The sequence below is a fragment of the Pelodiscus sinensis genome, chromosome 6 (assembly GCF_052426305.1).
Source record: "Pelodiscus sinensis isolate ZL-2025 chromosome 6, ASM5242630v1, whole genome shotgun sequence".
In the NCBI taxonomy this organism is placed as follows: domain Eukaryota; kingdom Metazoa; phylum Chordata; order Testudines; family Trionychidae; genus Pelodiscus; species Pelodiscus sinensis.
In genome coordinates this window covers 92,789,384-92,816,077 of record NC_143057.1, presented here as the reverse complement: position 1 = coordinate 92,816,077, position 26,694 = coordinate 92,789,384, and the positions used below count along the sequence as shown (strand labels likewise).

General features: G+C 39.7%; 1 long non-coding RNA gene across 1 annotated transcript in view; it reads left to right on the top strand.

Moving 5' to 3' along the window:
* LOC112547652 (uncharacterized) overlaps positions 1-26,694 on the top strand; it is a 505,643-nt gene that overhangs the window by 351,255 nt on the left and 127,694 nt on the right. Inside the window, exon 4 of the long non-coding RNA XR_016349931.1 lies at positions 16,982-17,131. This is a non-coding gene — a long non-coding RNA (uncharacterized LOC112547652). The remainder of the gene's footprint in view (positions 1-16,981; positions 17,132-26,694) is intronic.

Here is a 26,694-nt window from a genome sequence, read left to right as displayed (position 1 = left end):
AAATAGCATAGGTACTATTTTGACAAGCATTATATGAATGCTACCAAAAATCAGTAAGTTGGACATGATGCAGATACATTACAGCATAAGATTTCAGGAAGTATGTTTTCATGATTTGTTGTGGTGTTTGAACACAGTGATAGGGAACAAACCATGGCAAAACAGCGTCCCAATGAAAACCTTTAAGGTGCCATCAAAATGGATATAATAAAAAATTGGTCCATACTTCGGGACCCAGGCTAATGAGGACATCGGTATGGGCTGGAGCATAACAAGTGAAACAGCTGTTTTTATTGTAATAAAGACTTAGGACTTGTCAACCTAGCCCAGCATTTCAGGCTATCTGGGTGTGAACTGCAGCATGTCCTGACATGCTGCACTTTAACTCCCCTATGTGGACATTGGAGGTGTGAACTAAAAGGTATCTACTAGTTACCATTAACACTGTTCTTTTTGAAGAGGACTATGCAAATGTGAACTAGCTACACTTTAGTTTGTGCCCAGAGCTTCCACATGGAGAGTTACAGCACTATGCACTATTGCACTCTGAAGTTCACCCCCTTGTATTCCAAACTTCAGGCTGTGTAAACATAGCCTATGTTTCAGTAGAAATATACCAATAAGCTTCAAGGATGTATTATATTGAGTTATTCTGCTTCTGTGGACTACTGTATTGTGCTTGATCCAAAGCCCAGTGAAAGTGATGGAAAGACTCCCATTCACTCCAGCAGGCTTTGGTTCAGGCCTGTAATTTGTAGCAAATATAGTGACCAACTCTAAACAGGGTACAGGCCCAATTCCACGTTCTCTGTTTTTGAAATTTGGTCAAGTACATGGTTACCTTCCATTTTTAAAAAAATGGCTCCTTCTCAAAAGCTTCCTGTTGAGTCTTTGTAAGAGCAGTGGGGTTGCTGTTTCTTGTAATATTTAAATCTTGGAGTTATTTATTGCTAACCTGATCAATGTAGACTCCCGCAGCTGTTCCTTGCCAAGAACTGTCAGTCTTTCCTCCAGCATACAAGCAGTTCCCTTGCATTCCTGCCAGGGCTTTACTGTCATGCTGAAACTGGAGATATATTCCTGCAATGTCTTTGGATCCAGGTTTCATATTATCTGATTTGCTATAGGCTTTGAGAAAAAATTTAAGTTAATTAGATTGTGTCCCACCTTGCTCTTCTTGCAGTCATCTCTCTCTGGCAGGTATCTTACCCCAAATTAAGTAAGAGAGATGGGTCAATTCTTATGTAGTCTGGAGGGAGGGGAATTCATCTCTATTGGAAATAATCTTCAGAATCCTGTGTCGTACTTCGGTGTCTTGTACCTCGGTACCTTCTGTGGTCTGAACTGTCAGTGTCAGCATCGTCTGGTCAGTGTCATCCTGGAGCACTCCTGACAGGACCTCTACTCTGTTGGTGATGATAAACTTTCAGCTGCGTGCGTAATCGGTACTCCCTTTATCTAGAGTGTTAGACCCCATGCACTTGGGTCAACACAGGAGATCTTTGAGAGGCCCTGGAAACAATAGATGCAGGCAAGGTTTGAAATCAATCAAGCAGGTTTATTGTCAAATGCGAAGCTCTACCAGTTGGTAACAGAGATCAGTACAATGTTACACCACTGGGCACTATGGCCCGCATTGACAAGGTACTAACAGCAGGCAGGCCTTTTGCCATATAACAGATATTAACAGCAGTTAGTTAGTCAGAATTAAGCTACTGTGCATTCTGTAAGTTTAGGCAATGACACCTGCCGTTCAGGCGCCTAGTGCGCGCCTCCCTCTCCAAGGTTGGCCAGAGAGCACCCTTTAGGGTGTCCTTTTATAGACAGGTACAAACAACTTACATCACTTCTTTACATACCAGGTCGCCATCCTCTGTTGCCTAGTTACCACCCCTCACCTTATGAAAGGGGGGCTTCCTTACTATCCTTTTTGCTGTCAATCTCAACCCGGTCCTGAACCTAGGTTGGTATGTGCATTAGTTTTTAGGGAGTCTTTGTATCAAGACATTTCTTATTAAGATGTTCCGTTACACCCCTTTGGCTTACAGTCTGTACCCAGTGCCTCCCTGTGTCCTTCCATGCTCAACCTAACTTACACAATTACATAGTTATCAGTAGGTCCTCTTTTTTGGCTCCTGTTACTGAACCAAAGTCTTGCTCACTAGATTGCAGGCCTGTTGCTGTTTTGATGTTACAGGCCTCTATTTAGGCCTGCTGAATTTAGGCCATTTTACTGACCCTCAACTTACTACATCCTGGTTGTTTACCACAGAACCATTCAAACTCTCTATCTTGACTCCCTAGCTTTTAAAAACAAAACCCTGTACGTATGAGTCATGGATTCATAGGATCCAAGGGCAGAAGTGACCACTGTTATAATCTAATTTGATCTCCTATATAGCACAGGCCATAGAACTTCCCAGATATAACTCATAGAGCATATTTTTTGGGAAAAAATTAAACCTTGATTCAAAAATCGGGAGAATTGACCATGACCCTAGGTATCATAGAGAAGTCTTAGTATATTAGGTCAACACTATTACCTTTATCAACCAAATTAGTAATTGCTTCACAAAAAGATTGTTAGCTTGGCAGGATCTATTTTTCACAAACCCACATTGATTGGCTTTAATTACATTGCCTTTCTTTAATACTTTATTAATCGAGTCCAGTATCAGACACTCAATTCTCTTGACCAGGATCAATGTCAGGATGACAGGTCAATAATCATCCTAGTTGTACTGTTTATCCTTTTTAAAAATTAGCCGGCCATTAGCTTTTTTCCAGCCTTCTGGTATTTTTCCTTTGCTCCACAATTTACTGAAAAATATCAATGGTCCAACCTGCTCACCAGACAACCCTTATAAAATTTGTAGATGCAAATTATCTTGCTGACTTAAAAACATTTAACTTTAATAGTTTCTGCTTAACCTCCAGAGTTATTGGTAGAATAAAAAGAGTATTATCATTATCATGACTTTATTGTCTGTTTTCCCTCAATTGTCAAACAGAAATATTTATTGTACACTTTTGGTCTTAAGCCATTATTATTAATAAATCTACCACTTCCATTGAATAATGGACCAATACGATTTTCAGGATTCTTTGTTAAATATATTAGGAACAAAATCTCTTCTTGTCCTTAACAACTCTGGCCACGGATTTCTCCTTATGTCCTTTGCTTCCCTTATCAATTTTCTACCATTCACAGTTTCTCATTTATATTCATTACTGTCAACTTCCCCTTTCTTCCATTTCTTATATATTATTTTTAATTTTTGTATAACTGTGTTTACTCTTTCTCTATACCAAGTCTGTATTTTAACCATCATGGCCTTCTTCCTTGATTGTAGGTTTCCAGCTTCTTGGGCATCTAGTAAATTGTCTTAAATGATTCCAAATTATTATTCATTTTTTTTCTGATTGCATTCTTCATCCAGCTGATTTGGATCATAACTGTTTTCAGGCTTGTAACACTGAAACAGCAAGTTCCAGATCTGGATTTTTTTCTACTTGTTTGTTAAAAATGTAATAAAGTCTCAATCGCTTGTACCTAAGCTAACATTAATTTTTCATTCTGTGATCAGTTCCTCTTTGTCTTACACAAGTCCCAATAAAAATTTATTTGGGTTGGCTGAAGCATATTTTTAATCACAACATTTCACTTGTAACATTTAGAAAAGCAAGACAGGGTGGATGAGAAGACAAGGTGGATGAGGTGTAATCTTTTATGGGGAAAAAAATCTATCTAAGCCTCCTCCAAATGAAAAAGGCTGGCTATTTAGGTGGCAAATGTTGAGTATCCTCTCACTGCCCTCCACCTCCCCAGTTACTCACCCTTAAAGCAGGAAAAAAAGTGGAAGGACATTGTCCTCCCACCTTTAAAAATGATGGGGCCATGGTTCACTGCCTCCCATTCTGGTGCCCCTCACATGAACATATCATCTCTGTGAGTCAAGAACATGGATATTAAAAAATGTTTTGGCACAAGGTCTAGAAAGTCCAATTCAGAAGCATTTTTTTGTAGAAACCATTCACAAAACAGAAATAAATGTAAAGATTACTGTGATATTCCAGGCAAGGAAATATGTGATTGAGACTGAGTCTTTGTAGTTTACCTGCTGCAGACAAATACTGGACCCTGATAGTCAGGAAGAAGACTTGTTAAAGTAGCCTAAGAGTTTTATGTGGTGTGACAGCAAGATTCTCAGTAAACTTCTGGTTTCAGACCTGGCTACAACTACAAAAGGGCTGTCACACCCTCATTTCCCTGAGTAGCAAAAAGTTTATTTTGGTCAGCAAAATTGTTAATTTACAATGGAACACTACAAGACATTCTGATGGTTAAAGAACAGTAGGCAGGAAGATACATTTTTCTGCTTTCTTTGCACACAGTTTTACAGTGATTCAAAAGACCCTGTATTCATCAAAAACAGAGTGAAGGACTAGAAAAGTATAGGGCAAAAGCTTCAGCTATGTGTACAATCTGCCATACATAACAGAGTTCTGAAAAAGTGAAAAGAAGTGGGGTTTGTTGTGGCACAGCTGCCAAACCCTCATAGGATGGTGTCACACAAAATCAGAGAGTATGCTGCAAAAATCACCAATTTACGGCTTTACTTGTCTAAACCAGAAATTGCAGTGTGGGGGCATAAGAAAGAAGAATCAGCAAACCATGGAAAATTTTTAGAATTATACAATTTGGGTTTGAAGTATGATGAACCATTACACAAAAAAGAGAGGTTCTTTCAGTAGTACAACCCATGCAACTCAAAATGACCTTTTACAAAATGTGCTGATATTGTGAAAAGTAATATCATTCCGAAGGTTCAGGAGAATGGGTTTTTTGTTCTTGTTGACGCAGCATGCAGTTTTAAATAAAAAGAAATGACAGTCTGTGTGAGATGCACAGAAAATCTGAAATAAAGGAGTGACTGCCGAGCTCTGATGACTGCTCTGAGTGAGAGGATGCTGATGCCATCTATCACAAGATTAAGCTGTTCTCACAAGCATTGGGGCTTTCAAACTTGCTAGTTGCAGCACAGTGTTATGATAGCGCTGCTGTCATGGCAGGCCATGTACATGGAGTACAGCAAAAAATGCCGTGAGATCACCCCACTGCTATATAGGTATACTGCACGGCTCATGAATTGAATTTAGTTTATTTGTAAGTAAATTGTACAACAGAACTTTTTAAATCTACTTTAGAGGAAATGTTTACCTTCTTTTCACAGCCTAGCATACACCATGCTTACTTAGAAGCACAAAAGATGCTTGGAGTGACAGTGGAATGGTGTAGTTTAGGCATCACAAGATGGGCATACAGATAGAAAAATGTATCTCCAAGAGAGTGCTTATTAGCAGTTTGTTAAGACAGTCAGAGCCTCCCTACCAAAGATTTATTGAAACATCAGGAGCATTGAGGATATGCAAAAAATAATTTTGTGGGTGCTTGATCATTTTTACTATGTTCCCTTAGTACAATTCAAGTAGCACACAAAGCTCTGCAGATACAAGACATGACACTTTCTCGGGCCTGTGTATATTGCAAATATTTGTCAAAACATTGGAGAGTATGCAAACCAGCACTAAGTGGGATATTTGGAAGGAAGTCAAAAGTTCTGTGAGTTGCATGGTGTCCATCTTACCCCTGGTGCAGATGAAAAGAATGCTCACAAATGACCTGTGGAGAAAGCAGCTCGTTTGCCTGTTCACTTATTGCAAGTACACTCAGCCAGGTAAAAATAAGAGTACTAATCAAAAAATAGGGAAGGCTGCTGTATTTTCCTTTTTGGACATACTGTTAGGTGAAGGTTTTATCCCAGTCAATGGTGATAGGTAAAAGCATGCAGATGCAGTGCTGAAAGGCGATAGAGTGGGCATTGATGGACTCCTTCATAAATATACAAGTGCCCTTTCAATCAGTTTGAAACTTACTCCCACACAGACGCATTTGATTGAATGTTACAGAACTTTTGAAATTAGTACTTACCCTACCCATTGGAACAGCTACATATAGAAGAGATTTTTTTTCTGCCATGCAACATGTATGAAACTGGAGGTGATCCACAATGGGTCAAGAAAGATGATCAGCTTTCTGTTTACTTCACATTGAAAGTAGTCTTGCTAGGGACTTGCAATCATTGATGACTATGCGATGAAGTCTAGTCGACAAATTTTACTTCACTGATATTTCAGTAAGACTGTAGTTGGTTTTATTTTTATTAGTAGTAGTAGTAATATATAATTTGCACCTGGCTGCCTTATTAATACAGACTGAACCTCTCCAGTCCAGCACTCTATGGTCCAGCAACATCCATTGTCCAGCATGATTTTACTTGGATGCCCACCTATCATGGGTGTGGCCAAGTTTCCTGTGGCTCCGTAAAGTTAGTTTACAGCCACCAGTCTGGCTCTCAATGTTCTGTGCTGTTATTTAGCTCTAATTTATCCCTAAGGCTTTGTCTACACTGCATGCTTTGCCAAAAGAGGCAATGCAAATGAAGCACGGATTAGCATTTTTTCGTGCTTCATTTGCATACTCTCTTTCGTTCTGTCTTTCAGCAAAGGGTTTTTGCACAAAAACAAACAGTGTGGACGTTTCCTTTTTGCGCAAAAAAACCCTTATGCCTCTCCAGAAGTAAATAGCTGCATGTAGTGGGGCAGCTGCCCCACAGGAGGCTGGAGGGAGCCTGTGCAAATCTAGCCAGTGAGCGAGAGAGGCTTAAAAGGAGCCAGTCAAAGGGCTGCTTGCTGGGGCGGCCCTGATATAAGGAGCTACTAAGCAGAACAGCAGGCAGCTGGAACCAGTGAAGGATGCAGGAGTGGTTCCCTGGGAAAAGCATCTTAGATGGAACACTGCTGGGCAGGCTCAGGGGGACTGGAGAGGAGCTCCTGCCTGATACCTCCTAGGATCAGGGCCTTGATACAAGAGCCAAAAAGATGCAAAGGGTCACAGGGAAGTGGCCCAGGGAGCACGAGCAGTTAAGAAAGCATGAAGGAGGGCAGGACAAGTCTGCTGCCAGAGGATCCCTGGATTGGGACCCAGAGTAGTGGGCAGGCCTCTTCAGGACACTGAGGTCCAGGGAATAACATGGGTCCAAAGCCAGAGGGTGAAGACAGTGGAGTAGAGTGATGATGAGTTGAATAAACTTTGTTTTCAGGGATAATCCTCAGATGAACCCACTTCAGAGAGTGCTTGGACTATACGGATGTGTCTACACTGCACCCTTACCTCAAACTAAGTCATGCAGTTTGTGCTATACAAATTACGTAGCTGATTTCAAGGTAATTTCAAAATAAAGTGCAATTTTGACAAATCCCTCAACCCTCATGGAAAAATGGTTACAGGGACGCTGGAATATGTTTCAAAATAACAGGCATGTTTAAAGATGTGGAATAGCTATTTTGAGATACTTCAGATATCCCAAAATAGTGCCATTGTCTAGACGTAGCCTAAAAGTGATGGGGTACATATACCCAGCCTATCTCTTCTATCTTCTTTTTCTCTCAGATGACAAAGGAACTATCCCTTTAATTCTGGGGGAGGTCATGACTTGAGAATTTGGTCAATAACCTTGCTGGGAACTCTGGCAAATATTTTACCTTGAAAAACGATTAAGTTAAGTTTTATCTAGAAAGTGTTTTATCTTTATTTGTCTTGTGCCCATTCCTGACTTTAATGACTTACATTTATATACACTTAAAATCTATTTCTGTATTTAAATAAAATTGAAAGATAGCAGATAGTTTATTCTATAGCAGATACTATCTTCAAATAAACTTGAAAGCTATCTGTTATCTAAACTTGTTTGATTTTAATCTAAAATATCCAATATTGCATTTAAACTGAACTGTTGTGCAACTCCAGTAAAAATGGCAAACTATTGAATAGTGATCCCTTAGAAGGGCAATAGACTTAATATCTCAAATGCCCAGGAGAGGACATGACAGTGGAAAACATGCTTTTAGTTAAATCTGGGAATGGGAGTGCTGAGGTCACCCAACAGATTGTTTCCAAGGCTGCAAGAAGCCAGGGAGTGGTTGGTTTGTTGCTGACAATTTGTGGGGTCCGACTTGCTGGACCAGGGCTGTAGCTATTCCCAGACAATTAGGGTGCAACTTACACACTGATTGGCTATTGGTGAGTAGCACAGTTTGGGTGCTCCAATAGCAAAGCATTGTGAAACACTCAAGTTTTCAGGGCAGATGATCATACAACTCCTTGCTGGACTGAATTGCACCTGGAAATGTGGCAGAGTGGGATTCCATGGGATTAATATCAAGTTTTTCATTAATAACTTTGCTTCTTTTAGGGTTATGGTTTATTTCCTTCTATTTATAGACTGTGCATGTAGGCAAACCATTCTTTATTTCTTCCTGTGCCTTTCCTAGCTGCCACCATTTAAATTAATTTAGCTTTCAGATATTTAAGACAGTGTAATTAACTATGGAGTGGCACTCTAAGAAAGAACAAAGAATCAACACACATTTAGCTCATCAATTTTATTGTGCTATATCTGTATGAGGAACACACATTATGGAAGCAGAAATGGCAGGATATGAGAAGTGAAACTGCAAATCTTGCGATTGTTCTGGTGCATGTACTATGAGAAATCTAGGAGGAGGCTGGTTTTGTATGATGTGTTTCTTGTCTGATTTCCACTCTATCCCATGGCCACTGGAACTGAAGTCAGAGAGAGCACGTGGTCTCAGGATGGACTGTTGTGGACTGGCCACTAAGGGATCAGTGAATGCAGTCTGGAAGCAACTCAGCCACACATACAGGACAGTGCAGGGGATTTAATAAAATCCAGCAGTGTATTCAGCTTCATTCTTTGCAAATGAAATGGTTCAACTTTTACAGATCCAAAAAGTGTTCTAATAGGCTACAATCCTAATAAGTATCAAGACTTCTGTGTATTAAATGAACAATTTTGAACTGTTTGAGGTTCATCCATTATTAACATTCTGAAGCTCTCTGTAAACAGTGTTCTACCATTATAAGTAACAAAACACTTAGCTGTAGTAATATTGAAACAAATCCTTCAATTTTTATTCACACAAAACACCTATTCACTTGAATGGGAGCCTTCCCCAAGGAGAAGTGAAGGATTTTACCAACAATATACTTTCAATTTATAAATTCAAGGTAATAGAATTAGAAACATCATTTTTACTCTTTTCAAATGATGGTGCAAAACTGGCTCCGAAAAGCTTATTTAAATAAGGCTTATTGGCTTATAATACAACATTTGGAAAATGTTTTATTCTTGAATTCTTAATTTCTGTCTGAATCCATCACTAGAATGCTTTGAAATTAAAACTACAGGGAGTCAGTCTGTTTGGAAAGTCATTTAACAATCCCAGTGTTTGCCTTCAGTTAAAGTATTTTGGTTGAAAAGAATTATTTGACGATCAAATATCTCCCTGGTATAAGTAATAGATATTCTGCGTGGGAGGGAAGTCTGTCTCTATTGATACTCTATTCTATTTAGCTTTTGATGCACAACTGAAAGGTAATGGAATTGTGTAGAAATAATTAAATGTTACAGTAGTAGTTAATGTATTCACTCTATCCAACAGGACTCAAAACTGAAATATCTATTCCCTTTTATATTTAATTCAGAAAGGTTTATCAGTCCTTACAGTCATAATGGTTTGAGGCACAACATGTAAACATTGTTTTGAAAGGTAGCACTTATCACATCATTAATAAAACATACAACAGAAGCTTTGAGACTGTTTTAAAGTGATATCCTAGGATTTTACTAAACATGAACTCTACTTACTCTTGGTGGGAATATAAAACAGTGAGCAGTGCTGTGGAAAGTTGTGCAGTCGAATTTTCCCTCCACTACTTTAAAGATGTATTGATAACAATTAAAGAGCTCAACATCAAATGTTTTCTTTTGAGGCTAGGATGTGCATAGTGGAGGCTATCAAAGATTCACATGGGACCTGATTCATAACCTGGGGAAATCAAGGGAATCTCTCTGACTTCCATCATTCTGGATCAAGCCAAGAGTAACGTAAAAAAATATATGGATGATTGAATTTAGAGCCTGGTTCTATTCCTATTAGACTAGACTAGTCAGTGATATTACTCCTACTAACCTTCATGACACAGGATTAGACCCAATATGTGTGAAAGTAGAAATCCTGAATACTAATAGAAATATTATCCATTTAGAACTATTAGACACACCAAAATCCCACTTGTCCAAAATGTGTTAGCATCATCAAAAATAATTGGATAAATGGAACATCATATAATCTTTCACCCAGATCCATATCTTCCTTTCTCTAACTCTACCCCTGCTTTTCCTTTCATTGCCTTTTCTACCCTCTGCTTTATAGTGTTGCAGTAAGTACTGATAAAAAGGAATTAAGAATAAGTACACTATTATAGAAACACTTACAAATGCATGTAGAAGTATTCCGTAGAAATAGAACTTCTACCTCTGCTTTTCCTTTTCCTTTTCCTTTCATTGCCTTTTCTACCCTCTGCTTTATAGTGTTGCAGTAAGTACTGATAAAAAGAAATTAAGAATAAGTACACAATTACAGAAGCACTTACAAACGCATGTAGAAGTATTCCATAGAAATATAACTTGCATATTTATAAGTAAAAGTGCAAGTACTCTCAACTCCTGTATTTCCTGCAAATGTCTGATCAATACATGGACAATTACCTAAATAATATAAGCACATAATGGAAGAGGGGAAAAAAGAGCCACAGTGACATTTTATTCATATATATAAATTAGAATGGAATACCAATGAAAATATCTCCTATAAATGTAAATGAATTGATACATTTTATTTCCCCCTCTAATATCTATGTCTATATATAATATAATATGTGTGGGATGATATTAGATTATCTGGATAATACCGAGACCTCTCATGAGTACAGGGCACTGGACCAGATGACTTCTCAAGGTCCCTTCCAACCCTACAATGCTATAATTCTATGATTATGTACAGACAGAGCATAATTCCATGAAATGGGCATTTTCTTTCAGGATATGTTCCAAGTTATTCTGTTATTGAAGATGGTTTCTTCTTGTGCTGGGAAAATCCTACTGCCTACTGAATAGTCTTTCCACAGAAGCAGAGCTTGGAAGTGTGGTATTAAATTAGATAGAAAGCTTAGCAATGGGTGAACATATTTTTAGCTGATTCAGTTCATGTTGATTCATTGAGGAATTGCGTATCAAAGAGGCTTCCTAACATAAAAATCATAGAAATTAGTAGCAGCTTTGGGTATTATAGCTTGATCTGTAGGCTTTGGCAGGGTATCACAACTAATCAGATCTTTAAATAAAAAGTTACTCTCCAATTTTTCTCTGGTGCTAACCCTGCAGCCAATGCAACTTAAAAAAAGGGGTTGTCACATAAATAACAACAAATGATTTGCATTTTGTTATTGACTGCTGTCTTTATGGTAAAAAATTGCCTGACTTTCCACCCTTCAAATTATCTACCAACCAAGAGCAGTATTTTGGACAAATGAGTCAAATCTGAAATTTAGCATGAGCACAGTAGGTTTATTGCACCTCAGAAACACTCCATTTTCTCCTCTTCCTGAAGCATGTCAAGAGTCGTGGGAACCTAGCAAGTCCAGCTCTGCATTAGAGAATTTTGGCATCTTGAAGATGCTCCATCACACTTTCGATCCTCTCATTCGTATTGTAAATGAAGCACAATAAATCTTACTCTGAACTCCACCTCATAGCAGTAGGTTCAGAGATTGTTTTTCCAAGTGTGGTGATAAGTGCTGTGCCTTAAACAACACTGCATTCCTTCACCTTTGGTGTGCAGTGTTGTTTAAGAGAGAGCACTTACCCACCACACTTTTGAAAATGCACTTATATAGATAGTTGTTGGTAAAAGCTTTAGAAAAAAACAGTAGCTGTTCCCAAGTTCAGCGTGTGTGAACAAAGTCATATGTTGTTGCAAGAAAAATATATACAGTCAGCAGTGTCAGCTGAAAAAATTTCAACAGTATTCACATGGCTACATATATCTGAATCTTGGGTGTCCACTTGCTTACCAACATCAACCTCCAGCACTCCAGTTCCTGAAAATAGCTTGAAGGCTTTAGCAAAATTGCTGCCATGGTCTATAACAGGGGTGGGGAACCTCAGGTCTGGGGGTCGGATGTGGCCCTCGGCTTGCCTGGATCTAGCCCCTGAGGCTTGCACTCCAGTCCCCTTGCCACCCCTCCCCCTCCCACGCCCCACTGGGGCTGGAGAACAAAAAATAATACTAGCCTAGGTTCTGGTGCACAAGGGGAATGTGGGAAGTGTCTTTCTCCTTCTCAGTCAAGGACCACGTCAGTGAGGGTTTGTTTGGTTTGTTTGCTTCTCACTTGTATGCAGCCCCTGATTGATTTTTCTGTGGGTCAGCAGCCCCTGACCCCAAAATGGCTCCCTCCCCTGGTCTATAACCACATGTGTTATTTTTGTCAAGTCCAATTGAGCTGTGGGTAGATTTCAGTCAGACTTGTACCGATGTTTTCCAACAAAGCACCAGCAGCCTAAGACTGATGACTCTTTTGTAAGGTTAGCTGAGTCAATCCACTAATTGGTAACACACATGCAGCTTCTTACTTGATGTATCCACACGTCTTAAGTTGTGCAAACATAAGATGCAGATGTACACTTGTTTTAACTGTTTCAAGAATCAAGTTCTGCTGTCCCACTAATGATTTTTTTAAAAAAACACATGTTTCTGTATACATAGCAGTGGCATCAGGTATAAATCTGGTGGGTAGCATGTGACAGCCACTCTCTTCAATAATCCACAGGGCAGCCAGTAGGGCCGACCACTTCCACAGGCCTACAGGCAAAGTGTGTGGGTGTGGGGGGCAGTTCTGTGGACCCCAGAAGAGGTGGGGCCAGGGCAGCTAGTCTTCAGCACAGCTCAGACTGAGGTGCTGCCTCCACAATCTTCTGAGCCATGCAGAGCAGCTCTCCAGCAGCAATGTAAAGACCCTCTGGGGCTCTGACTGCTGCAGGAGCAGTGGCAATGGCTCGGAGCCCTGGGCTCCACTGAATCACCAGACCCTGGGGCAATTGCCCTCTTTGCCCCCTATTGGTGGGCCTGCTAACAGCAAAAAAACTAAGCGTTAGCTTATCTATTTTTAAAATGGACACTGGTTCAGAATCAGTGCTACAGGAAAATATCCAAACAGGAGGCCTTCTAATTTTGGATAACCCCTGATGCTGTGAACAGTCATCACCTGCTTACTTGCATCCAAAATCCTTCTTTCCACATAATCAGGTATATCTGTATTACAGGTTATGAAGAGTTGCTTTCTACTGGCCCAATCATAAGAACTGAATCAGTCAACCGTGTGAATATCAGATTATAAAACACCTGTGCTGTCCAAAAGGCTTCAAACCAAGGCTATAATTAGGGTTAAATTAAGGTGGTTTTTTTTTCAGATTTAACGGTAAGCAACTGCTAATTTGGACTACTGTGCATGATTTTCAGGAAGTCTTCAAGATCTGATAGACCATATTCTGTAATAAAATATAAGAATAATACAGTACTGGTGACTAAAGTTTGCAGTGTTTTCTTAAATAGTTGTGGTGTAAATAACTTCTGGAAGCTGAATATATACAATCTAAATATCCATCTTTGAAACAAGCCAATGTGCTATTTGTTTTATCTCTCCTCATTTGTTTTATCATTATGCCTTTACAGCGTTAAATTAATTAGCCGTGTAAGAGGAAATCCTTTATCCATAGAGCAAGTACAGGCACAGTCAGTGCCAGAATGAATTCCCTCTACTTCCCCATCATTTATCTTAAGTTTGACTGGAGTAGCAGAGAAAAATGGCTCCAGGCCCATACACTTTTTGGTGTTTCTTCTGAGAATACCAATCAGTACAACTGTTAGGTCTAAGTGTGGTCGTGGGCTATAATTAAGCAACCAATATGTTGCATTTAGACCTCTGCCCAGATGTTAAACTGCTGCTCAGGGTTATACTAGATCTGAGGCTGAGTCCTTTTGTCCCATTACCAGTTATTTCACCCATCCAATTCCCCAGATCATTGTCAGTATTTGTAAGGTCAATCAAAAGGCATGATTTAGAGAACTTTAGTAACATTTTAATATACATCTCTCATTCCCTTTACATCCTTGCCTTTTCCTTCATCTCTCTCTCTCTCTCTCTCTCTCTCTCTATCTTGCTTCCCATATCTTTTTTTACTAATTCCTTCAGTGTATCAGTTTCAGTACAGATCCATCATATCTCCATGGAAATAACTGAACTTGGGAAATTTCAACTTTGGAGTCCTGAGTATCTAAAATGTTATATGCAGGATATTATAGCTATATAAAGGATTTATGCAAAACTCAATATGTATCCATGATGACTTTGAAGCCAGAAATATGCAGCATGCAAGGGCTGAAATCCTGGCCCTACTAGAGTCAGTGCCAAAGATGTGATTGACTTCAAGATTTCATCCAAAGCATACCTACATTTACAGATTAATAATACTGTGTCAAAATTAGGTATTAAAAATACAAAAGATTAAGTGAGACATCTGTTATAGAATTTCAAGTCCTGATGGTGAACTTCAAAAGTGAGTCTGGTCTAGAAAATCATCCAAAATTTCAGATGTACTATTTGAATTTTCCTAAATTCTAGACCCTGAAAAAGTGGACTAGAGATCTCATGGGAACAGGCTTTTGTATTAACCTGAACTCTATTGAGTATATCTGTAGTATCTGAATTACCCCCATGTATTTATCTGCACAATACCCTTATGAGATAGAAAATTATCTCAATTTGCCTTTGGGAAACTGGCCAACAGAGAGATTGTGACTTGTCAAGTGTTAAACGGGATGGTTATGAGAGACCTAGGAACGGAACACAACTCTTCTACATCCCTCTGCAATCCCATCACCATAAAAACACCCCCGATGCCCTTTTACTTCCACTCTTCTCTCCCTCCCACTGAAATATGGTGATAATTGCCTTTCCTATATCATTACAGCATTTTTTATTAGAGACCAATCTGGAATCTGAGGTGCAAAGATATTTAAAAATGTGAAGCGAAAAAGTGCATCTGAACCTTACAGTTCAGGTTATATTTTAATTCTGGAAATGAACAAAATATTAGGGACATTCTTTTTATCAATTGTTTAGGCCCTAATTTCCATCTCTAGTCATTTCTTAACTAAACAACTACATCGCTTCTGTTAAATAGAGTAGAAATAATTTCCCTGTTAGAATAGTCTGTTTAGATTTAGTAGGAGACCTTGAAGACCTCAGTTGGTGACAGTTGTATTGCCAGCAGCTAAATTCCACTTAATGAATTTTCTCTGGTATAAACAGATAAAGTTATTCCTCCTTTTGCTCTCGAGAGTTCCTTTATTTTTTCCATTAGCTTCAGAGGGGTAGCTGAGTTATTCTGTAACAGGAAAAACTTAAAAAACACATAGAACTAGTAGCACCTCAAAGACTAACAAAGCATGGAGATGGTACCATGAGCTTTCTTGGGCACAGCCCAGTTCTCCAGATGACAGGAGTGTTAGAAGTCCAGATCCAAGAATAAATAAGGGAAGTGAGGTGGAGGGAGAAGGGGGGAAGAGGAAGAAAAGGAGGGGGAGGAAGAAAAGAGAGAGTAAGAAGATAAGCTTCAGAGGGGTAGCTGAGTTAGTCTCTATCAGGAAAAACTTAAAAAACAACAGTCTAGTAGCACCTTAAAGACTAAATAGTTACAAGAGGCTGATAAGAACCATTAGTACTTCCATTGTTTGGTTGGTAAGTTAAGTCACAGGATGTGGAAGGAAGCGTGTGAGCCAGCTGACGTCTTTGTTCATACCAGTTGCATAAGAATTAAACTTGTAAATGAAGGTTTTATCATTGTTGTGAATAGTAAGTAGACTCAAAAGCAAGACTCAATATTTGAAACTTACTGAACTTTAAGTAGAACTAAAATAAATTACTAATATAAAGAATCAGAACATCCAGTCCCAGTCTAGTCTCATGTTTTTTCCCCAGATTTTTTTAATAAAATGTGTAACAGCAAAAATAGCCAGTGATGGATGTGATAGCCATAGACTTAACCATGCAGAAATGATGAAGATTAAAGTATATAACATTTAATTGAGGACCTATTACATAAACAATTAAGCATATACAGGATGCTACAAACATGTTTATAGATGACAACTGAATATTTAAGTGTGAATAACATGTGTCCTTTAGGAGGATGGTCAAGTTTTCTGTGGTTATGTGCCAGACATTTACAAAATAAAAGCCAAAGCTTAAAGTCTTTCTTGGGCTGTCATAAGAAGCTAGACAACTTGTTATAGCACCTCCCTACCCCATGCCTGAATTCCAAATGTCCATATGCCACTTCAAATTTCTGTTTGGCCCCATTTCATTGTTTTTATTAGAATAGAATGAATTCCTGGGGGATGGGCCTAGGAAGAACACTAGTTATTCAGTCTAGGGCTCTGGTTCAACTTGACTGAATTCAACCCCCTCCTTTTTTAATTTGCAAACCTTGAGAACAGCTATGGCTTTTTCAGTCACACAGAGTATATTGGGTAGGGCACTACTCCTAAAGCTCCACCCAAGATTGTATGTATACTGGACTTTCATGGCAGAGCATTGTGGCAGTACGAGAGTTTGACAATCCATTATGTGTGGGGTCAGAGTTCTAAACTCAGACACCAAGCATCATAATCTGACACTTCTGAAATAATTAGAATTGTCAGTCCACTTGATAGTGACTGGAAGCATTTGACTACCAAATATATTTGCAGAAACTTCAAACAGATCATCAATGATTTTGCAAAGCCAAACCATTCCCAAATTTGCAAAACTATTTGACTTAGCATGTAATTCCATTTTGGACTTTTCCACAGGGGTGTGATGAATTGAACAAAGACTTCCCACCTCAGGGAAATTCTATGTAAGGGAAGGGAAATAAACAACAATTGTCTTCAGCAGGAATTACAGACTGTTCCCGATTGCAAGAGGATACACGAAAACACCTGGAAACAAAAGGACTGCCACAACAAGGTGGAGAAGAGCTGAAGGACCCAGGTCAGAAAGAACAGCTCTGGCCTGAGAAGGAGTTTACCTGAAGTAAGAACTAAGGTAAGGAATTATGCTTTGTAACAATTTCCGTTAGAGTATTAGCTGTAGCTCGTATGCTTTGTTTTATTTTGCTTAATAACTAACTTTGACCTGTCTGCTATCACTTGCAAGCACGTAAATCCTACCTTGTATACTTAAAAACGTCACTTTTGTTTGTTATTAAAACTAGTGTAAATAATTGTTACCTGGGGGAACAACAGATTTGCATATCTCTTTCATTGATAAAGGTGACAAACATCTTTTTGAGCTCACTCTGTGTAAACTTTATGAATAGTGAGATGGATTTCTTTGGTGTTTTGGTCCCATTGGGACTGTGCACCTGGGTGTTGTGTCAAGTCCAAGGGACTGAGCCTTCCCAGACCTGAGCTGATCTAAGCTGGGCAGTAGCACAGCTTCACAAGTGATTAAACAGTCCCACCCTGTCAGCTCTACAAGGAGCCTTGAGCCTCTGACTGGGTGGGGCTGATTAATCACCTGTGAAGCTGTGCTGCCACCCAGCTTCAGGGGCGGATATAGGGCAGGGTGAATGGGGCGGCCGCCCTGGGCCCAGCGCTTCAAAAAGCCCCGCGCATGCGCCGTGGCGCCATCGCGCATGTGCCGTGGCAAAGGGGGGGCCCATGAAATTATGCTGCCCAGGGCCCCGCAAAACAGTCATCTGGCCCTGCCCAGCTTAATCACCCATGGGGCTGCACTGTGATGCAGCATAGAAGGAACACTGGCTGTGATCCCAATTTTGTGCAATTGCTGGGGAGACCAGAGGTTCTGGCTCAGTAAGATAGGGTGGTGGTGTATCCCAGAGGTGGGCCCAGCAGTATTTCCAGCACACCAAGTGACAGTCTCAAAGGGATCTCGGTGGCAGAACCCCTCACAAGATGTATTGCCTGTCTGCAGAAGCTTAAATTGCCTGCATTCATCTCATTAGAGTTAAGCAAAACTGAAATAAAACATCTTAAATGCAATATTGACTATAGTCAGCTGATGATTTTAGCAGAAACCACAAGCTAATATACTAATTTGAACCAGTTTCCCTTTTCTCCCCAGATATCCCCTACTACTGTCTCCCCAGCTGCCAAAATTGACAGGCACTTCCTAACAGTATCTATGATGCTGTTAGCCATTTTCAGTACAAAAATATATAGCTTTATTGAAGGCTGCAATGGTGGGGACAGCATTAAATGAATGTAATGTACATCAGTATAAATAACAGGACTACTGCTGTAGCCATGTAGCTGAAATGGGGCCTTAACCAGTGTAATGTGCACAGTGTACCTTGCCAGCCATCCTTTCTGACTATGAGAAAGGAACACCGTAGTGCTGTGGGTGAAGATGCATTAAGTAGACTGTGTGTTATTAATGTTAAAGCAGGAAGAGATGAGAAGGACCCTTGTGACTCACTAATGTCACCATTTTACCCTTAGGATTCTTTTCTTTAATTTAAGAGTGTAAGAATGGGTTTTGTATTATGGAAGAATTTGTAATGGTAATAATTTAATCTTAGAATATTTTGTATTACATCTGTTTTTACAAAGGCAATCATGTAATCCTTGTGTGAAGTAAACAAAGTTACATAGTTGTATGAGTGAAGAATGTGAGTGTGTTTCAAAAGAGATTAGTTTGAGGGCTAGCACAGCATGCAGGTGGTCAGAGGAGGAGCCAGAGACTTGGAGGCACAAAGGAACTACTGAATGTGCCCATACTATTTGGTGATGGATAAGGAGTAGATTGGTGATCCTGAATTTTGGTGCAAACACTCCCAATGTGTGAATATAACACATTCTGTCACAACTAGCATGAGGCAACCCAGAAAAGTTGTCAGCAGATTGATATTAAACAAAAATAAAAACAATCCCCTGATAAACATATGTTGCAGAGTGACTGATTACAACATGGTGCAGCAAAATGCATAGATTTGCATCAGAAGGGATTCCTATAAAATATGGGATGTTTTGCATGGTTCTTTGAGTCTTTGTCTTGTTTAAAATTGGAGCATCAGTCTGGACTAATGGGAGCCAAGCTTCTTTTTCGCTACAGCCTAATTGGTCACTAGGCTGATGCAAATGACAGAGTGGTTACAATAACAAGTGTGCATGTGCACTTTTTACTTAGTAATCTCAATAAATATGTGTATTGCCTTATCTCCTAAAAGGATCCCTTGTGCTTCTTATAAGCCTAACACTCATCTGATGCACCCTTTTCCCATTTAACTAAATATCAAAATGTATCTGTAGTTGTCACAGGTATTTCATCAGAATATTGCAGAACGTGGTGACCTTACTACAGAGTTTAAATTATGTAGTAAGGTCACTGGATTCTGCAGTTTGTCATAGTGTACCTGGGCCTTGCATACCATATACATCCTGTAGCCTACAAACAAAAAACATTTTCAACTGAGGAATGAAGTGATTTAAAGATAAATCTTGCTTCTTTCTAAATATTTTTAGTGTTACAGAAAATAAGGCATGCATCTGCTTTATTTTAACCAATTAATTTCTATTTGAGGGTTTTTTGGAGGGGGTTGGGGGTAGGGATGTATACATATCCAAAAGCCAGAATGCTGAATAAATGCAGCAATGAATAAATAGTCACATTCTTTCAGTATAACACTGCATGGTTTCAGACAGGGAAGGTGAGTGTGCATTTGTTTAACTCAAGCCTGAGATTGTGACTCTGAAATAGAATTTTTCTGTTCACATCAGAACTATATGCGCTTCAAAATTTGTAATTGTAATTCCATATCTTAGCTATGAAATATTATGTCTTGCGTAAGAAGTTCTGTAACAGTTACTCATTTAGATTGGTTTCCATGGTAACAAGGAGAGGGAACTTTAATTTTATCCCATATGTCTATCCTTTCATTAACACTGGAGAGAGACTACATACTATAACAGTCACTCTGTGGTTGGTTAAACTTTTTTCCAAAATGTGAATTCAGGTTTCTCCTGCCACAGTTACTTTCACTCTCATGGCTACAGGCCTAGCTGCACCTCTGCAGCTGTCTCTTTTCTGGTCTTTGAGAATGTCTACAGTTAAGTTAAATTCCTGTGATTGGCCTGTGACAGATGGCTCAGGCTTGTGGGGCTTGAGCTACAGGACTTGGGACCCCATGAGGAGGGAGGGTCCCCCAGCCTGGCCTCCAGCCTGAGTCAGGTTCTACACAGCAAGTATTAGCTACACTGCCTGAGTAAAGGCCAGCCAGAACCATGCCACTGTTCCAGTATAGGCATACCCTGAGTGCACTCTTTCAGGGGTGGGGTGTGTGGGAGTGCAGGAATCAGGTCAGGGAGCCGAGGCTCTGGGAGAGGGGGGTAGCTAGGGCAGGGTGTGAAGTTTATATGTGTGGGCAAGGGTGTCCTTTAGGAAGCATGAAGGACTGAAGCCTCCTTATTCCTACTGACACTGTTTGTTGCTTGCTGTTCCCCTTCTGCTAATATTAGGAAGTTAGAGGGGCCACTCACTCCTCTGCCCCCTGCTTGCACAAGCCAGAAGGGAAAGCAATGCAGGGATGCTGTGTTAAGTCCTCTTGCTCCTGACAGAGATGGAAAGGGATCAGCAAACAGTAACAGTAGGAATCAGGGGGCTTCAGGCCCCCCATCCTCCCAAATAGTGCCTGGGGGAGGAGGACTCAGGTAGTCCTGGACCAGTGTAGGGCACACCCCTAGCCAGCCCCTTTCAGCTTCCTGCTGCCTAACATGGCAGCCTGAAGGAGCACCCAACTGGGACAGTGCCCTATCTCCTCCTGCAGCCAAGCATCCCAGCTAGCTCTTACTGGAGTGGACTAGAGGGGCTCACTGGCTTACTTTTCACCTCCGGGTAAGAAAGGGTTTTAAAAAGCCCACACACATCTTAAAGGCTTGCCACTTCCTGTTGGTGATCAAGGCAGGCCAAATCTGTTCAGGCCCCCCACTGTCAACTGGATGCTCCCACCCAGATAACTAGTTTCCTTCTCTGAGAGAATGTTCCTTTTTAAACCTCCCATAGTTCTTTTAATTTCTTGTGTTTCCAGGTCTTTCCCTGTCCTGGTATCGTCTCAACAACTCTCAAGATACTTATCTTGAGCCAGGCCTTTTCCCTCCTGCTTGTTTCCCTGACGGACCCCTATTAAACTAGGGCTATGTCTAGACTGCAGGCTTCTTTCGAAAGAGGCTCTTTCGAAAGCATCTTTCGAAAGAGCCTCTTTCGAAAGATCGCGTCTAGACTGCAGGCGGATCTTTCGAAAGAGAAATCCGCTTTTTCGAAAGAGAGCACCCAGCGAGTCTGGATGCTCTCTTTCGAAGACGGCCTCTTTACATTGAAGAACGCCTTCTTTCGAAAGAGGAACTTTCGAAAGAAGGCATTCTTCCTCGTAAATTGAGGTTTACCGCCATCGAAAGAACGCGGCTTGAGTCTGGACGCAGGGGAAGTTTTTTCGGGAAAAGGCTACTTTTCCCAAAAAAAACCCTGAGTCTGGACACGGCCTATATGAATGTTGTTTCCATTTTATGGTGTTTGAAGTAGCATTTATTAACTTTTTGGTTACTGGAAAACTTTTTTTTAGTAAATAAGGTTTAAAAATATCAATTCAAAATGTCACCAGAACTGCAAAAGTATCCGGTTTTACATTTTTCCATGAGGCCATTTTTAAAAAGAAAATCCCTTTGTTTAAAAAAGCAGACCAGTTCTCAAAAATGCCATTTCTTGCAGCACCTACATTTTTCTTGCAGGTCTTATCCAGGGGTGTGTCTAAACTACATGGCTCCATCGACGGAGCCTTGTAAATTAGTGTACTCAGAAAAGGGAAATGAGTACATTTAAATCAAAATTGCCACCGCGCTGCCCCGATCAGCTATTTGTCGGCACAGCATGGCAGTCTAGATGGGGATCTGTCACCCCAGAACCCTTCGTCGGCAGATCCTTTATGCCTCGAAACATTTCTAAAAAAGAGTGGAGAAAGAGCCTAATGAAGGCAAAGTAGGAGCAGCCCAGGAAATAAATAGCAAGGCTTGGGACTGTGCACACCTTGGCTGTAGTGTCCTTGGACTGGAATCTAGAGTTTCTCATGAGGCCAAGGTACCTTACTAGCCCCTAGAGAAGTGGCACAGACCATGGACAGGAGAAGACTGCCCAGAACAGTTGTCCAATGGAACTTTGTTCCCTTGAGAAAGGGGGCAGGGAACAAAGTGACCTGGCTGGAGGGTCAAGCCAGGAGAGGCGAGCACCCTGAACTCCACAGAAGAAAAATGGTGAAGGTCTTGCACATGTCCAACATCCCATTCTGCTGCTCCTGTAAGGAGCTAATCTGCAGCCAGGAGGACCGGCCCAGTGGTGAGTGAACTCTGACACACTACTAAAGAATATTAATGCAGACTTGTCAGTGCCCCTATGTTCTTTACACAATGAACTGATTAAGAGTGTTGCAGACTTTCCAAGTTTGGTTTAAATGGGTTAGTGATTTTTTTTTAATTTCATCTAATGCCCCAAGAGTTGAAGTTTAAAAAAACCCAACAACTTCAGAATTTAAATAACTTACCTATTAATGTGAATTGGCAGATAAACTTTTAAGTGCTCCCAAACTGGCACAGGATTTGCAGGCTCACAAAGAAGGGGGAGGCGGGGGAGGAGCAGGGCATTTCCAGCATGGAAAGTAGTCAGGTGATTGGTTTGTTCCATGAATTGAATACTATTTCAAGTGCTAACTTCATCAGCAAGCAGGAGGGCTGTTTAAGAAAAATAAATGCACTTGAGGTCAATGTATAACACATGTGGTGCTGTATAGTTCCACTTGCATAAGCAATTATGATTATGAAAGCAAGTTAAGTAACAAGTCATGTGACTTGCCTACACACTTAATAATTGCGTAAGCAAATTATGGCATGAAGTTCGTTGCTGAAAGGATTGAAAATATTTTCAGGAAAAATAACAAAATATTCAGAAAGCTTTGGGATGTTCAGTCATGAAAGGTTCAACCCAATGGTTTCTCTTGGCAAAAGACTCAACATAATCTGTTTCTGAGGTGGTGTGGGGTTCAGACAAGGAATCTTGGCTTGTGTCTGGATACAACCTTACCATAACTTGGAAGAACATTTGACTGAATGGTCTAGGTAAGGTCCATTTCTAATTTTCACAGTATTCTTGCACTTTGAGGTGAAAAGTTTATTCTCTGTATTCTAACATACAAACAAAACTCCATGAAACTTAAGTTCAGGTGAATAATCTCCTAACTTTTTTCCAAAGGAGTAACTAATCTATCAAGAATAACACACAAGAGTATTGCATTCCAAATCATGGGAACACTTCCACTTTTTACAAAATCATCAATGACTCTCTCTCCTTTATCCCATGGCACACTCAGGTACATTGGCGCTCCACCAGTTTCTGCCCTTTTTCCTACTTGTCTGTTCAAGGTTTTTGCATGTCATGATGGATTTAATATATTTTTCTATCTATATAGCCTGATTGAATAATTTCAGCTTTCTTGGCTTGTGGAAGTTCACTGTAGTAGAAGGTGGTTCTGGTTACAAATATAGAAATGGGTAGTATGCATATCAATGTTATTTCTGAGCATTTAGTGTTCACCATAAGTGAATAAAAAGCCCTAAACTTGTCTTTCAGCATCAGTGAATGAGGAGTGTAATAGAGCAATACCTGTATAAAATCTGAAATGCTAATAACAGTGGGTAACCAATCAAAGAAGCTAATACATAACATTTCATTTCAGTGCTTAAGTACTATAAACGAGAAGAAAGTAAAGAACTAGCAATGTGTAAATAAAATTGAATCAAATTATAATAAACTTAAAATTTATCTCCCATATCCCATCAAATCCATGAGTTATTTCTATTCTGATTCTACAACTCAAAGCATGAGTGGAGGGAAGTCAACTGCTTGCATATTGCATAGCTAAATTCTGTAAGAGTGAGACATAAGAAGGACCAGGCTAGCAAGGTGATGTTACTCTTTTCTTCCTCTCAAGTCATTAAGCTACATGGTGGTTCTGTCATCACACTGCAGCCAAATAGGAATTGCTCCTCATCATACAGCTACCCTATATCCATGTTGCTCTTGCAGGCATGAGTCAGGCCTGTTTGAATAAGGGCATATTCATACTGCTCCACCTCATGTGTGTATTTAATAAAAATCAGTCTTAAATACACTCAGGAACAACGGATTTTTTGCCTCAGCATGATCCAATGTTTAATTTCAGTGGAAGAGTCTAACTTTGATTTTCTAACATTTTCAAGTTACAGCATAATTGCGAAAGGAAAAGTATCCTGCTGGGTCTAATTAATGGAAGTGTGTGCAGAAGTGGGGTGTTAGTTTTTCACATTTCATGCACTAACCCACTCTTCCCCTCTTTTTCAATTCCCTCCTTAAAATCCTTTGCTTTGTAAACCTTTTTACATCCATCTCGCCATGATGTAGCAGTACCTTCTTGGGCTGGAGTGAGTGCTCCATGTATTATATTTGACTAATTTGGATTAAGCTCTTCTGGGGCAGGGATTTTTGCTTCATGAATTATTATTCCATAAATAGTACACACATTTGTGGCATTCAGTAAATAATGGTAATTCCGATAGCTTTCCATTTTCACAGTGACACTAGATTGATTTCTCACTTGACACTAGGAAAAAATCCTACAAGTGAGTTCATTCCCAAAACATGCTGTTCCAGTTTCTCTGTGTATTGAAAGCATTAACACTTTTTTGTAACTTTTTTCAAATATCAGTAAAACTGAAATGACATCCTCCTTATTTCCCTCTGCAGAAGAAAGCACATAAGACATTGTTTAATAACAGTTGAGGAACCTGTAGTTCTAAGGCACAATGATGAGTTATGACTGGGACACATCCTTCATAACTAATATTCCAGTGGTGGAATAGTCTTCATAACACATACCTTGTACATGATAGATGTGTCCTGAGGCATCTACTCTTGACTATTCTTCAATGCGTCTGATTCTGGTTCCTTGCATGCTATCCTAAAATGGCACCTGTATTCTCCTCTGCGAATGGAACAGCTCCAGCAATATTTTTAAAAAGTCCCAATGATTAGCTAATAGGAAATACTTTTAATCAGTTTCATAAACTGGGACAGTGACCAGTGGATGAATTCATCAAATGAGTTTGCTTTTATAAGTGGAAAACCTCCAATCCAGGTGGTTTCTTCTTTTTTATATCTTTCTACAGTGTTGAACTTTGGTGTCTTGAATTACTGAATTTAACTTTGAAGTTTGAATTTGTAGCCTGCTTCTCCATCTACTTCCCCATGACCCTGGGTGGATAACCTTGAATAAACAAAAGTTATTCTTAATCTGGGTGGTTTTGATTAGCCCAAACAGTGTTATCACCTGTGTTTCTTATTAATGAATTGATCACTACTACTCTTGCAGCCCCAGTAAGCCTACAACACACATTCTGTGGTGTCCCAATCTTGTTCTCATTGTGAATCAAAGTGAATGTTTAGTCATGGACTATCTCAGCTGAAGTTTTGGGAGGACCATGCCAAGACAAGATAGTGATTCAGCTTCACTCATATGCAGTCATCCTATGCCTTCCTCAGCTTGCTCCATCAGTCTGTAAAGGGAAATATCAATGGATTGACAAGAATGGCACAATCCCCTGGCCCAGCTGCAGGTCTTTGCAGAGCTAGATTCCAAGACTCTTCATCCAATGAAAGGCCATCCTGGCACAACTTCTGGACTGCAGGTTGAGTTTTATTGGGGGGAGTTCCATAGTGGAGGGGCAGAATTTTGTTCTCTTCATAGATTAAAAAAATGTTAAAGTTCACCTTTCAGTATTTACAGTTGGGTTTCCAAAGATTCCTCCTGTTAAAAGCTCAAGGAAATTCTTTGATATTCAGTTGTTTGATTACAATACAGCTGGATTTTTCAATATATTTTGATAACTTCCCCTTTTTTGACTGTGAGTGGTCACTCGGGACCTCAACTCATGCCCATTGATCACAAAGATATCACTCATGTTGACTTTTGAATGTGTGCCAAATCAGACCTCAAAATATTAAGTAGTGGATTTCATCCTAAGAAAGGCAAGAATTATTAGTGTGAAATTAGTTACACTTTTAAAAAGTGATCCATTTGATAATGATTGTGAATAGCAAGCAAAAGACTTATGTGGAAAAATGTATATATTTTTTTAAATCATTACATCCCTAATGAAAAAAGTACCAAAGCTTGTGAGTAGTCCCATTGATTTCAAAGGGGACTTCTCATAGTGAAATGAAGCATGTACTCAAATGTTCTACTGGACAGGGGTTTGTGTGTGCAAGGTGACAAAGTAAAATACATGCAAAATTCTGAAGACTTTCAGGTTGAGACACAGCACAAAGAAATTGCAGATGCAGCTCTTGGAACTGGCAAATACATTTAATAGCTACAGCTCATCAGCATTTATAGTAGGTTCTGCAAAATGCACAACCAATTACTTTGTTTTCAAAAAATCAAATCCTCCAGAACACTGACATGAAAGCTTTAAGCATTTCTGTGTAAATTCCAGTCTATAGTGCATAAACCAAATATTAGAGATCAGCAAAATTATTAATTCGACAAGGGTTTAATGGACAAATTGTGA